The sequence below is a fragment of the Protomyctophum parallelum genome (genome assembly GCF_964188405.1).
Source record: "Protomyctophum parallelum genome assembly, chromosome: 13".
Taxonomy (NCBI): domain Eukaryota; kingdom Metazoa; phylum Chordata; class Actinopteri; order Myctophiformes; family Myctophidae; genus Protomyctophum; species Protomyctophum parallelum.
In genome coordinates this window covers 28,421,980-28,434,672 of record NC_139708.1, presented here as the reverse complement: position 1 = coordinate 28,434,672, position 12,693 = coordinate 28,421,980, and the positions used below count along the sequence as shown (strand labels likewise).

Here is a 12,693-nt window from a genome sequence, read left to right as displayed (position 1 = left end):
CTCAAGTACATTTTTAATTCCGGACTTTTACGTATAACAGAGTATTTCTATTTTGCAGTATTGTATCAAAATGATACTTGAGTAGGCCTACTATACTTCCAACTTCCACGTACCACTGCCCTTTAGTGACGATTTTCTCTCAGGCTCCACTAGATGGCAGACCAGGTCAAAGAACACAGAATATTTACAGACCATCCATGGAGCTCGAAAGTTACTGTCAAACTTTATGACAGTGTAGCCACTCCGTGACTGTCATTACTGTCTGTATTGACTGTTAACAATTGCAATTTCGTTTGGTCTTAAAATAGCACGTTGGTTGATTGGTTGCATCATTGCATGGCGATATTTTATGTGCTTCACGGTTAGTTAGTTAGACTAGTTTATTTATCTCAGTCATGTTTAAACAATGCAGTTGAACATGTATGATGAATTCCTGTTCTGTTCTTTTTGGCTATAGGCTATGGTATGATCTATATTTGTACGTCTCTAAATGTTTTAATGATTTGAACATGGTGGACCCTCTTGTAAACCTAAAGGGCAGTTAGTTTAATCAATGTAGCATTGGTGCTCGACATACATATTAATAACCGGTGTGTGTGTGTGTGTGTGTGTGTGTGTGTGTGTGTGCGCGCGCGCGCGCGCGTGTGTTGTGATGACAGGATGCAATTACAATATATTTTTTAATTTACAATGCCTTAATTTATAAAGGCGTCCGGTGCTGAACATGGCAGATCGGCTCACAATGCGAAACATTTAGTGACTGTGCGAGCTTTGTTGTAGATTTGCTATTTTCGGCGAGGCACACCGTCGTACTACGGAATCTGCATTCGTCGAGCATAAGTTTAGAGTAAATCTTCTCATACATAATACAGCAACACATTTCACCCACAGACTCATTTCCTGCTCTTTCTGCGACAGGGAGAAGTTGAACCAACTTGCTGCTGCCTCACTCACTGCTGCTGCCTGGCTGCCACCTGCTGCAAACTAACAACTTAAGCTCGTCTAAAGGTAAAACAATGTTACATTTATTTCTGTTAAGTTACAAAGTAGATTCATTCATTAAGCTCTTACTCCTTTGACATGATGCGGAGATGATGATGCCACAACAGCTGTAGACAATTTGTGATTGATTATTCTTCTTTCTGTCTCCTCTCCAACTGACTGCTATATAGCTATATAGACTCAATTTTATACATAGTATAAAATCCAAATCATGGTTTGGATTCTGTTTTTGTGAGATTATAGATGTGTGTGTGTGTGTGTGTGTGTGTGTATATATATATATATATATATATATATATATATATATATATATATATATATATATAATTTAAACAGGGCACATATGCCTAATGAAAATGACTTAACATTTGTCTTCATGGGATGGGATGTACAGTGTCAGTATTCATGTGATGAACATTAATTTTGGTCCGAGTGGGGAACTAGCGCTTAAAGTTCACTGAGTTTTACCCTATGGTGTAGCCCTCCAAGCAGAACCCAAATGCTACTGAAGTTTCTGACATTTGTTCGACCCAGTGCATTGGGTCCTGTTCCGCGTCGTCCATGCCACCTGATTAAAACATTTACTGGCTCATGTTTACATGTTAAAACGCCTCCCCGCGCTCTTTGACGATATTCTTCAGTATGAGGCTTTCTGAATATGTAAAGTATAAGTACACATACATACCTTTGCGAATATCTCCTGTGGCGCGGAAGCCGTTAAGTATTTTTAATATATGTTTGCCCGATTTGGAAGCTTGGATTCTTCTTGTTTATTGACACCTCATTGTACCGCCTATCTGGCTAGCTAGTGGCGCTATAGCTATGACACAGCAGATCAGAGGCAGGGACGTAGCCTCACAAGCCAACCGCACACCGGGAGGCGGTACAATAAACGGTAAACAAACAAGAAGAAATAAAGCGACCAAATCGGTCAAACAAAGATTAAAAATACTTAACGGCTTCCGCGCCACAGGAGATATTCGCACCGGGATGTATAGCTACTTAAAGTTACCGAATTCAGAATAACTCAAGGAAAATAATGGCGGCACATGCCGCGGGGCCTATTTTAGAGAGAATCTCCACATCCGCATTTAGGAATTTCCATACGAAAATACAGTAGCGAGCAGGGACCCAACGTAAAACTCAACAAAATATCAAAAAAGTTTTACGTAGGGTCCCGAAAGGGGCTACCCTATGGTGGTAAAATGAATAAGGTGTCACAAACAACAACAAAACTGGAAGTTCTAACAGAGAGAGAACAGCGGTGGTCTGCTAGAGCTTCCCGCTCTTGTACCAAATTTTAATCAAAGTGGTGGTTTTAATTAATATTGAAACATGAAAATATTGTTGAAAATATTGAGTAGTATGCATGCATGTGTTGGACCTTGTAGCACTATGCATGCATTGTGTGTGTAGGTGTAGGAATAGGCCGTATGTTGTATATTTCACAATCTCTGCAACCCTTGAGTTGACTTCTAGTTGTGTTCAAAGTGTTCAATGCTTTTCTGCATGAGTCAATTTCCTCTGCCTTGCCACACTTCCTCTTTATATCTCCTCTCAAGGCCCGCTTCTCTCTGTGTGGTTGTTTGAGTATATGATTATAAACTCATAAAAATGATGGAATTCCCATAGCCTATACATAATTATTTGCATTTGGTTAAATGTGCATGTGTGTGGCATGCAGGTACACTGCACATGTAGTGTGTGTGTGTGTGTGTGTGTGTGTGTATATGTGTATGTGTATATATATATATATATATATATATAATTTAAACAGGGCACATATGCCTAATGAAAATGACTTAACATTTGTCTTCATGGGATGTACAGTGTCAGTATTCATGTGATGAACATTAATTTTGGTCTGAGTGGGGAACTAGCGCTTAAAGTTCACTGAGTTTTACCCTATGGTGGTAAAATGAATAAGGTGTCACAAACAACAACAAAACTGGAAGTTCTAACAGAGAGAGAACAGCGGTGGTCTGCTAGAGCTTCCCGCTCTTGTACCAAATTTCAATCAAAGTGTTGGTTTTAATTAATATTGAAACATGAAAATATTGTTGAAAATATTGAGTAGTATGCATGCATGTGTTGGACCTTGTAGCACTATGCATGCATTGTGTGTGTAGGTGTAGGAATAGGCCGTATGTTGTATATTTCACAATCTCTGCAACCCTTGAGTTGACTTCTAGTTGTGTTCAAAGTGTTCAATGCTTTTCTGCATGAGTCAATTTCCTCTGCCTTGCCACACTTCCTCTTTATATCTCCTCTCAAGGCCCGCTTCTCTCTGTGTGGTTGTTTGAGTATATGATTATAAACTCATAAAAATGATGGAATTCCCATAGCCTATACATAATTATTTGCATTTGGTTAAATGTGCATGTGTGTGGCATGCAGGTACACTGCACATGTAGTGTGTGTGTGTGTGTGTGTGTGTGTGTGTGTGTGTGTGTGTGTGTGTGTGTGTGTGTGTGTGTGTGTGTGTGTGTGTGTGTGTGTGTGTGTGTGTGTGTGTGTGTGTGTGTGTGTGTGTGTGTGTGTGTGTGTGTGTGTGTGTGTGCGCGCACGTGCACGAGCGAGTTTCACTTCGTGTTTTTCTGTATCAGACCGATGGATGGTATTGTAAATGTCTGTGATATATGAACGTGTGTGTGTGTGTGTGTGTGTATGGTCCCCTACTTTCTGCTTCCCCACAACAGTCAGACAATGATGGATGGAGATAAATTACTTCTTGTAATATCCACCCTGACAAAACAATACCCGTCTGTAGGTTATTTATTCACTTGTACCCTGACAACCTCGATTGCCATACCTGCAATCACCTCCGTATTTATCCATTCACCTGTTCATTATTATCGCCTGACAAACGCTTCTTAGGTGAAATTATTATTAATATTCATGTCCATGAGAATGAAAACTATAGAGGCTGTGTTCTTCCGGCTGTTTTCAGTACACAGTAAAAAAAGTGTTAATCAATCTCTGAGAGTGTAAAACGGAACCATAATGGTCCTACCACATGTGTCCACTTGCTTCCTTTAACACCCAGGATTTGACTGCGTGTGTGAGTAAACCCAGGTGGTTATGGATGAGCGCGCTCCAAACGAACCGGCGTATTCTCTCCACACACAAAGAGGAGATAAATGTACCCCGCGCTTCATGCTGTCAGAAAACCATTTAGACACAGCTTATACACTCACCACCCCAGCGCATCGCTCACTTTACTCTATGCATATCTGTGCATGTGTGAGTGAGTGAGTGCACGTGCGTGTGTGTGTGTGTGAGTGGTAGAGGGGGGAAAACACAGAAAGCTATTACTGCTACACAGCGTCTGTGCCTCAAGCCTAATGGAATAACGCGCCAAATCAATGCATATTATGCTTGCAAATCCATGTTATGTTAGACTGAGTGTCCAAATTTAATTTACTTTACAGTAATTATTTTTCTTTGGCCCTGTCGGCCGCCTCAGTCCATCTCAAAGAGATGATAAGGAATGATGACAGGGATGCATTGTTTTTTTATTACAGTACTACTGACTGAGAAAGAGAACTACCCTCTTTCCCAGGAAGTAAGTCATTGAGGAAATGTTGTCGAGCACAAATCTCTGCCTCCCGGTTGTTGTCTGACTTGTGTTTTCCTGGATAATGTTTGCATAGCATGCTTATATATATGCAGTTTCTTTCCCAGCAAAACCACACTTTTCATGCACAGTTACATACACTGTAGTACAGTACACATTCACACCTGGGAGCGTCCCAAGTGCAAATATAATATTGTCGACTGCAGAGCGAGCAGTACGGAACTATAACTGAGCTGAAGTGCAGTACAACTGTTGTCCTCTTGGGACAGGGGTTGCGTTATTATTCATTCTGGCTCCCCACATAAATTAGATTCTCCCAGCTGCTTGGGAACTTCATGGCCAAAAGCTAACTTGTTGTATATCCCATTCTCTATACACTGTCTGTACTGCAGTGGTTCTCAAACGTCTTCAGGTCAAGGACCCCCACATTGACACTAATTAGCCCACGTCACGGACCCCCATTTGAAAAGATATGCCAGGGACTCTCATAAGAGAAGATCTTTACAGCTCTAGCAGTGATTCTCAACCCGTTTCATTTCAAGGACCCCTCAGTTTGACATGCATTAGGCCGCTAAACCCCCATTTAATGGCATTTACATCTCTGGGACCTCAATTTATATTGTGAAATCAATGTTAATTTAACTCTCAGAGTTACAGACCCATAAGGGTCCATTTGGTTCCAAACTATCATTTAGATGGTGATCCCCTGCATGGAACTCCCTCAAGGACCCTACTTTGGGAACCACTGCTGTAGTGTATTGTACTACTCCCATTGTCTGCACGACCAACTTTGTGGGGTTCGAGTCCCCCTGGGAGTGTGGCTTTGAGTACCATACTGTAATATTAATAACCACTTCAGCCGCTTATACAGTATACAGAATTTGTCATGTGCCGCTTGCCGGCTGCGTGTAATGATGTGACGTGTTCTGAGCTTGTAGATCGCCTATTTTCCACTATAATTATTATGATTTCTTTGTCATTTGTTTGGCAATTTTCGCCTATAATGAAATGCTGGCAGTTTGAGTTGATATTTAAAATGCCTTTTATGCGATTTTAAAGCATTTTGAATTGCCTTCACTACTGTTAACAGTGCACTAAATGATCAGTCCTAGCTGCCACTACTATGCAGCACTATACTATACAGCAGCACTATTACCATTATTAATATTAAGGTTCTACAGTCACAGTGCAGTATTGCTATTAGTACCAAATTGACTGCACACTATCACTACTATCCTGACTTTTATGACCAATACTGTTATCGTTACTACTACAGTATTATACTAGTATTACTGTACTGCTGTATTACATTTACTACTAGGATTACTGCCACTGTTATGACCACTTCAGTACGCCTGCCTGCCCCATTTTTTTACTTTTTTCCCCCCCCGCTACTGTACTGATCAGATGGAACGTTGAGGGGCCATAGCTTTATATTCCCACATTCTCTACGACACTGTCCTTGGCTCTGTGTTGAAACATACGTTTTATAGAGCCCCTCCTCTGCCCCGGTGGGACTCGTAGCTGTCGCTGATTTATATCCCCATAAAGCTGTATAACATAATGGGTTTATAGCACTGCTTGCTTTAGGAAGTTTAGGACAAATAACAGAAAGACCCACCGCTGACTTAGATAGGTGTGTTCACCACCAGGGGCTGCAGCGTGCCGGTAATTGTATACCAATTTGTGGAGCTGGTTTCAGTTCTCTGAGGCTCCAAAGCTATAGAAATCCTCGGATAAACTTGAGCGTGACGGATTCATACAACTGATACGACGGAGGCCAACGATCTTTTATGCGTGGGTCTGTGAGAGAAAACCCAATTGAATAGCCTATAGGCTAGGCAGGTTCCATTTAGTCAATGACTTCATGAAAATGAATGAAATAATTACTTCTGTAAATTCTGTTGCTCATTGGAATGTGTCTGTGCTCAATTACACACACACACACACACACACACACACACACACACACACACACACACACACACACACACACACACACACACACACACACGCATGCACGCACATATGCACGTCCACTAAGAGCACAGCATATACTAATATATGCTTTTATTTTGACATATTTCGGGACTTCGGGAACTATCAGTAACAATTGTGCCCCACTGATTGAATTTGGAACATAATGGTTAAATGGTATATATATTGATAGGCAGTTTGTTGTATGATATGAGTTGCATTCTGCTTTATGTATTACTTTATGTACTGCATTGCATACTTTATGCATACTTATTGCATACTTTATGTATTGCATTTTCTTTCTTTTCAAAATCTTTTTTATTTTCGTTTCATAGCAGTATGGGTGTCAAGTCACACGTTCATAGAAAAAATAAAAATGATTTTAGTATTGGTGACTGAGGTAAACAAACGTACTGTATGAATCACAGAGATCGTGGGCAGACATAATGAAAGACTATGTTATTGTGCAAAACATGCCCCTTCAATACAAAAGAAAAAACTTCAAGTCCCAATTTAGTAAAGCCAATTCCCAATTCCCCAGCATGTATTGCATTTTCAACTGCATGATATGTGCACCACTGTCTGTCCCTGGCTTTGATAATAGTGGTCGGTTGTGTTTTCACAACCTTCTGACTGCTTTTATACAGTATCATCAAACGCTTTTTCTTCCAGAGTTCTGCGAAAGCAAAGACCTTTTGTTCCTAAAATGTTTCTGGGTAATTGGGCCTAGTAGAAATCCCACCAGGCAGTTCTGACGAGGATCTGTTTTGAGAGGAGATGAGAAAAATGAGGATAGAAGTACAGAAGAAAAGGGAGGGAGGAAGAAGCTATGGTTATGAACTTCTGACAGAAGAGAATAGGAGGAGTAAAAAGGGGGCAAGAGGAGAGAGTGAAGGTTTTTCTCTATTCCAGTGGTTTTCAACCCTTTTCATATCAGGGCCCATTTTGTATTCGGCATTAGAGCCACGGACCACCGATGAGATTTAGCCTTGCAGACCCAAAACTATAACTAAAGAACATTTTGTTATTGTTGTTGGATAAGATTTTGTCCACTATTCCGTGCCATATTGATGTCGGTACCATATGACAGGCAAACTTTGATAAAAATAGCAATTCTTCTGCATTCTCTGATTGTGTAGTCTTCTTGTAAATTAAGTAATGCAGGTGTTTAACAATAATTTAACGCGTAAATGGACCCGTCATTTTACACTCAATAGTTAGTAGATCTATAAGGGTCCATTCAGTTACCAACTCTCCATCATTTACCTGGCGACCAACTGGAACCCCCTCAAGGACCACTTGTGGTCCCCAAACCACAATTTACAATTTAGGCATTTAGCAGGCACTGTTAATCTAGAGAGATTTGCAGTAAGCAAGAACAAAACATGGTGATACATCAAATACATAAAAATTGTCATCAAGAATCATACATAAGCTAAGAACCTAACGGTAGAAGATAATGACACACTACAGTATGCGTATAGTACACTATATAGTGCTATGTCTACAAAAATGCTATTTAAATTACATATAGTTGAGCCTTTGCATGTAAGTTAGTCCTGGTTTCAACCACTGGTTGAGAACCACTGCTCTATTCAATTAGTCCTGGTTTATAGCTGGTTGAGAACCACTGCTCTATTCAGTTAGTCCTGGTTTCTAGCTGGTTGAGAACCACTGCTCTATTCAGTTAGTCCTGGTTTCTAGCTGGTTGAGAACCACTGCTCTATTCAGTTAGTCCTGGTTTCTAGCTGGTTGAGAACCACTGCTCTATTCAGTTAGTCCAGGTTTCTAGCTGGTTGAGAACCACTGCTCTCTTCAGTTAGTCCTGGTTTCTAGCTGGTTGAGAACCACTGCTCTATTCAGTTAGTCCTGGTTTCTAGCTGGTTGAGAACCACTGCTCTATTCAGTTAGTCCTGGTTTCTAGCTGGTTGAGAACCACTGCTCTATTCAGTTAGTCCTGGTTTATAGCTGGTTGAGAACCACTGCTCTATTCAGTTAGTCCTGGTTTCGTTCTGACTCTTTGTGCGTCCGCTTCCTCCTCGTCACAGTCTGTGCTGCTCTCTGAAACAGGAAGCACATGCCCAGCGCTTGTAGACCCGGCATCCTGTTTGTCAACGGTTTCACACACCATGGCAAAATGAGGCAGCGTGCGAGTTGGCATCCACAGATGGCATGATACAAGCAACGGCCGGAGTGTTGAATAACAATACTCTGGTGCCGACCCACTGTATATTTACACATGCATGAAATGTTGTTGAATCCATCCCAACTATTGGAAGCAGCTATTAATACAGCGCTTGGGCAGCAGTTTGGGGGTTAAGTGTCTTTCTCAGGGACACTTCAGCGCATAGACGGCGACCGGGGCACGACCCGGGGACCTTGTGTTTCCCAGATGGCCTCTCTACCCACTCAGATATGGCCGTTAAAGTGGCATGTGCATGGTCTCAGTGAAAACAGTCTGAAAACAGAGCTAGTCAGCGTTGCACTCCACTAGGAAATGAGGAACTATGTACTATCAACATGAAAATGTTTTGTATTTGTACATTTCCCCTCAGATCTAATTATAGCTATTTTGGATGTCACACAGCCACTTCAAACGATACTTGACCTGTACTGCCGAACATTTCCAAATCATGCTGCGGTTTGTTTGGTCCCTAAAGTATAAGCCAAGCATTTAATCATTTCAGTATGATGTTAAAATCAAGTTGCAGGGACTTAAAAGTAATTTGAGTCTCTTGAGAAAGGCTATTGCTGTATACACTAAAAGAGCACCATGAAATGTGCAGCGTAAGTTCAGTCAGGAAACGTTGCAGTTGCTGGCGGCCAAACATTGGTCTATCTCATCACATACACACTTCGCTAATAGAGCGCTCCATTTAAAAGAGGAAGCAAGCACTTGGCGACAGCAGCAAGGACACGATCCCCTTTAGTGGGCGATCGGGTTGAGACGACGGACAGAGAGAGGTACAGACAGACAGACAGACAGACATTATAATTAATAACAGTAGACAACAGTAATCCATGGAAATCCTCGATCAATGGAAGTCTGTTGGACAAAATCTCTAAAGTTAAGTAGCATGCCATGCATTGATCATGGGACATGAATGTGTACAGAGAGAGAGAGGGTGAGAGGCGTTCAGTGAGTCAGGGGAAGTCTCCCGTCTGTGCCTATAGCTGTATAAATAAGGGCTATAGTCCAAGGCAAGCCTGAGCCAGCCTTTACTAAGCTTGATCAAAAACCAAAGTTTTAAGTCTACTCTTAATATGGAGATGGTTGTCTGCCTCCCAGATGGAAACGGGGAGACGGAAGAAGGGCCTGATCAGTTAAACACTCTGCCTCCTCTTCTACTTTTGGAGATTCTAGGAACCACAAGTAGGCCTGCATTCTGGTATAGCACAGTGAGTTTCTAGTGTGCGTTTAAACAATGCTACAATGAGCTAAGGTATTATGGTGCCTGGCCAAACCCTTGGACTGCCACTCCCAATTTTTCTGTTTGGGTAACACATTGGCATATTTTTAATTCATCATTTTAATGCCAATAGAAACATCCGCGATGTACATACTATGGATTATTTTCACAGGGCAATGCTAGTGTAATATCTAGTATTGCCACCAGATGGCGGGAACGCACCATTATGCCGATTTTGACCAAATAGACTAATCTGGCGAAGTCACTTCCGGTTCAACGATCCTAAACATCCGGTAGTAGTTTGACCCTGAGTCACTAGCTTAGCTGTCCGGGATGCTAAGCTACCATCATCTTTTTCATAACTAAGTCAAATTAAGCTCTAATCAAGCCCAAAGCATCCCAAAATATCGCATTTTACGCAGCGATGCACATGAAGACCGCGCGCGTGCGTGATCGACCGTGCACGCGAGAATTTTGGCCTGAAAAAATGGTAATTTTTGCTCCATTGAACCCCCGATGAGTGACATTGATTGACAGTCCGTCAATTCCGTCATTTCCGAGAGGTTGGCATTTTGGCATTAATCCGTCATTTCCGTCATGTGGAGTTCAATTAACAGTTTCCGTGCCTTGAATGGATTACTCCAGGTTAATGTCGCTGCCGTATCGGACATACCCGCCTTTTGTTTTATGTGTTTAATCCGCCGTAATGTAATGAATCAAATGAAAATCCGTCTTCGTCGCGGAGTATGAGACCGGATGCCTTCGCTGTGATGACGAAACCGGAAATCGTCACATGCTGTGGGCTGCTAGGGCTTCTGGGAAATTGAGGCCAATGGAAATGCATTGGGTGCAACGCCTCATTGAAACCAATCTTGCGTGCGTCTTCCGCGTGCACCAAGATGGTGGATGCTACACACAGATCATAACAAACCACGGGAGCTTTTTTTGATGGATTTTCGCGGATTAAAAGCCCAAATAATTCAGCGTATGCTCTAAAGGTAATACAACAATCTCGGCAGTGAAGGGGGGTTGATTAAAATGCGGGTTAATCGTAAAAAACAGTCAAACTGTTAAGAGGATTTCAAATTCTTCTATTCAGGATTTCACAGGGATGTGCACAGGATGTGCTTGGCTTGAACGAGCGTAAAACAACGTTTTAATAATTCATTAATAATTATCGCCGATGGTCTGAATAGCCAATGACTTTGTCTAGGAACCGCAGTATTGCTTTGACACTTTCAGCGTTAAATTGACGCTCCGGGTTTTGATGTGTAGTAACTTGTCTCGGTGACTTTTAACAATCATTCTTTGAACTTGTCTGCTCCCATCCGTGTAGTGTACTGTATCCATCGCTCTGCTTCACAAGTTACAAATGGTTTGAACAAGCTAAGTGAAATCAATACTGGGTCAGAGACTCTCCTTGAATTCAGCTGCTCAATATACAGTACTATATGCACAGTGAAAATACTCAGATTTATTTGTCCGTAGTGCACAAATGTAACCAACTGGATTTGGTTGCATCTTGTACACTCTCTGAGTTAATTAACACTGAGAATTTTGGAAAAAGCAAGCAGGCGTTCGCTGAGGCCTCATACACACATATATGCTCTGTTCCGTCTGTTTTTCATGGCCGCCTCAATGCTTTTCCAATGGAAGTCACGTGGTTTGACCAATGTTTGGTGTTTGTTTGGTCAAACCACAAGACTTCTATTGGAAAAGCATTGAGGCCCCAGGCCTCATTCACACATATCAAACACCGTCAAATGTTTGGTCGTTTTTTTATTTTAATGGCCGCCACAATGCTTTTCCAATGGGAGTCACATGGTTTGACCAAACATTTATTTTTGATTGCTGATTGCTGGTGGTGTTCTGCCCCTCCCCCCCATGCCTGGTTTGCCTGGTGGTGCATGGTGATGGGTGGTGATCCACCTGAACTGAAGCCGCACCCACAGCTGTATGATAAAGGGGGAGGGGTTAGGGGAGGGGATGATATTGTGATGTCACTATATCACAGTAGTTTTTTATCATTGGCATGTTTGACTGTCAAGGTTTCAGCCTCCAGTTTTTCAGAGGTATATTATTTTAATAAGTAGTAATGCATGTGGAGAAAGGTGTGTATAAATGTACATGGATGGAGACAGTCACTTGCTCACTCGACCTTTGCACACGCACGCACGCACGCACGCACGCACGCACGCACGCATGCACACACACACACACACACACACACACAGTGAAGCCGGGGGCCCGGGGGATATTACTATAAGATAGGTTACTTCCTTCATCACTCCTAGACAGTCTTCATCCATCAAACACCGCTGCTTCAGTAATAATGGGCGAACCGAGAATGACCTCAATACAAACCGTGTTTCGTTTCCCCCCCCCCCTCCCCCTCAAATAACGTTACGATATGAATTATCTTAGTATATTATGATTTATGATTTATATCACAGCCATGTTATAGACGTTACGCCTGTTAAGAGTTAAGGACTGAATGTGAAACTGATCGAGTAAATGAAATGCATTAGCCTGATAATATTATATTACGAGAAAAATACTGAGAGGTGTGTGTGTGTGTGTGTGTGTGTGTGTGTGTGTGTGTGTGTGTGTGTGTGTGTGTGTGTGTGTGTGTGTGTGTGTGTGTGTGTGTGTGTGTGTGTGTGTGTGTGTGTGTGTGTGTGTGTGTGTGTGTGTGTGTGTGTGTGTGTGTGTGTGTGTGTGTGTGTG

The 12,693-nt window shown here is 41.9% G+C and overlaps 1 protein-coding gene across 1 annotated transcript in view; it reads left to right on the top strand.

Annotated features, from left to right (window-relative positions):
- The first annotated feature begins 874 nt into the window (after positions 1–874).
- Positions 875–12,693, top strand: part of arhgdig (Rho GDP dissociation inhibitor (GDI) gamma) — a 59,400-nt gene continuing 47,581 nt past the window's right edge. Inside the window, exon 1 of the mRNA XM_083779607.1 lies at positions 875–1,008. The gene's annotated coding sequence lies outside the window, so the exon portion shown is untranslated. The remainder of the gene's footprint in view (positions 1,009–12,693) is intronic.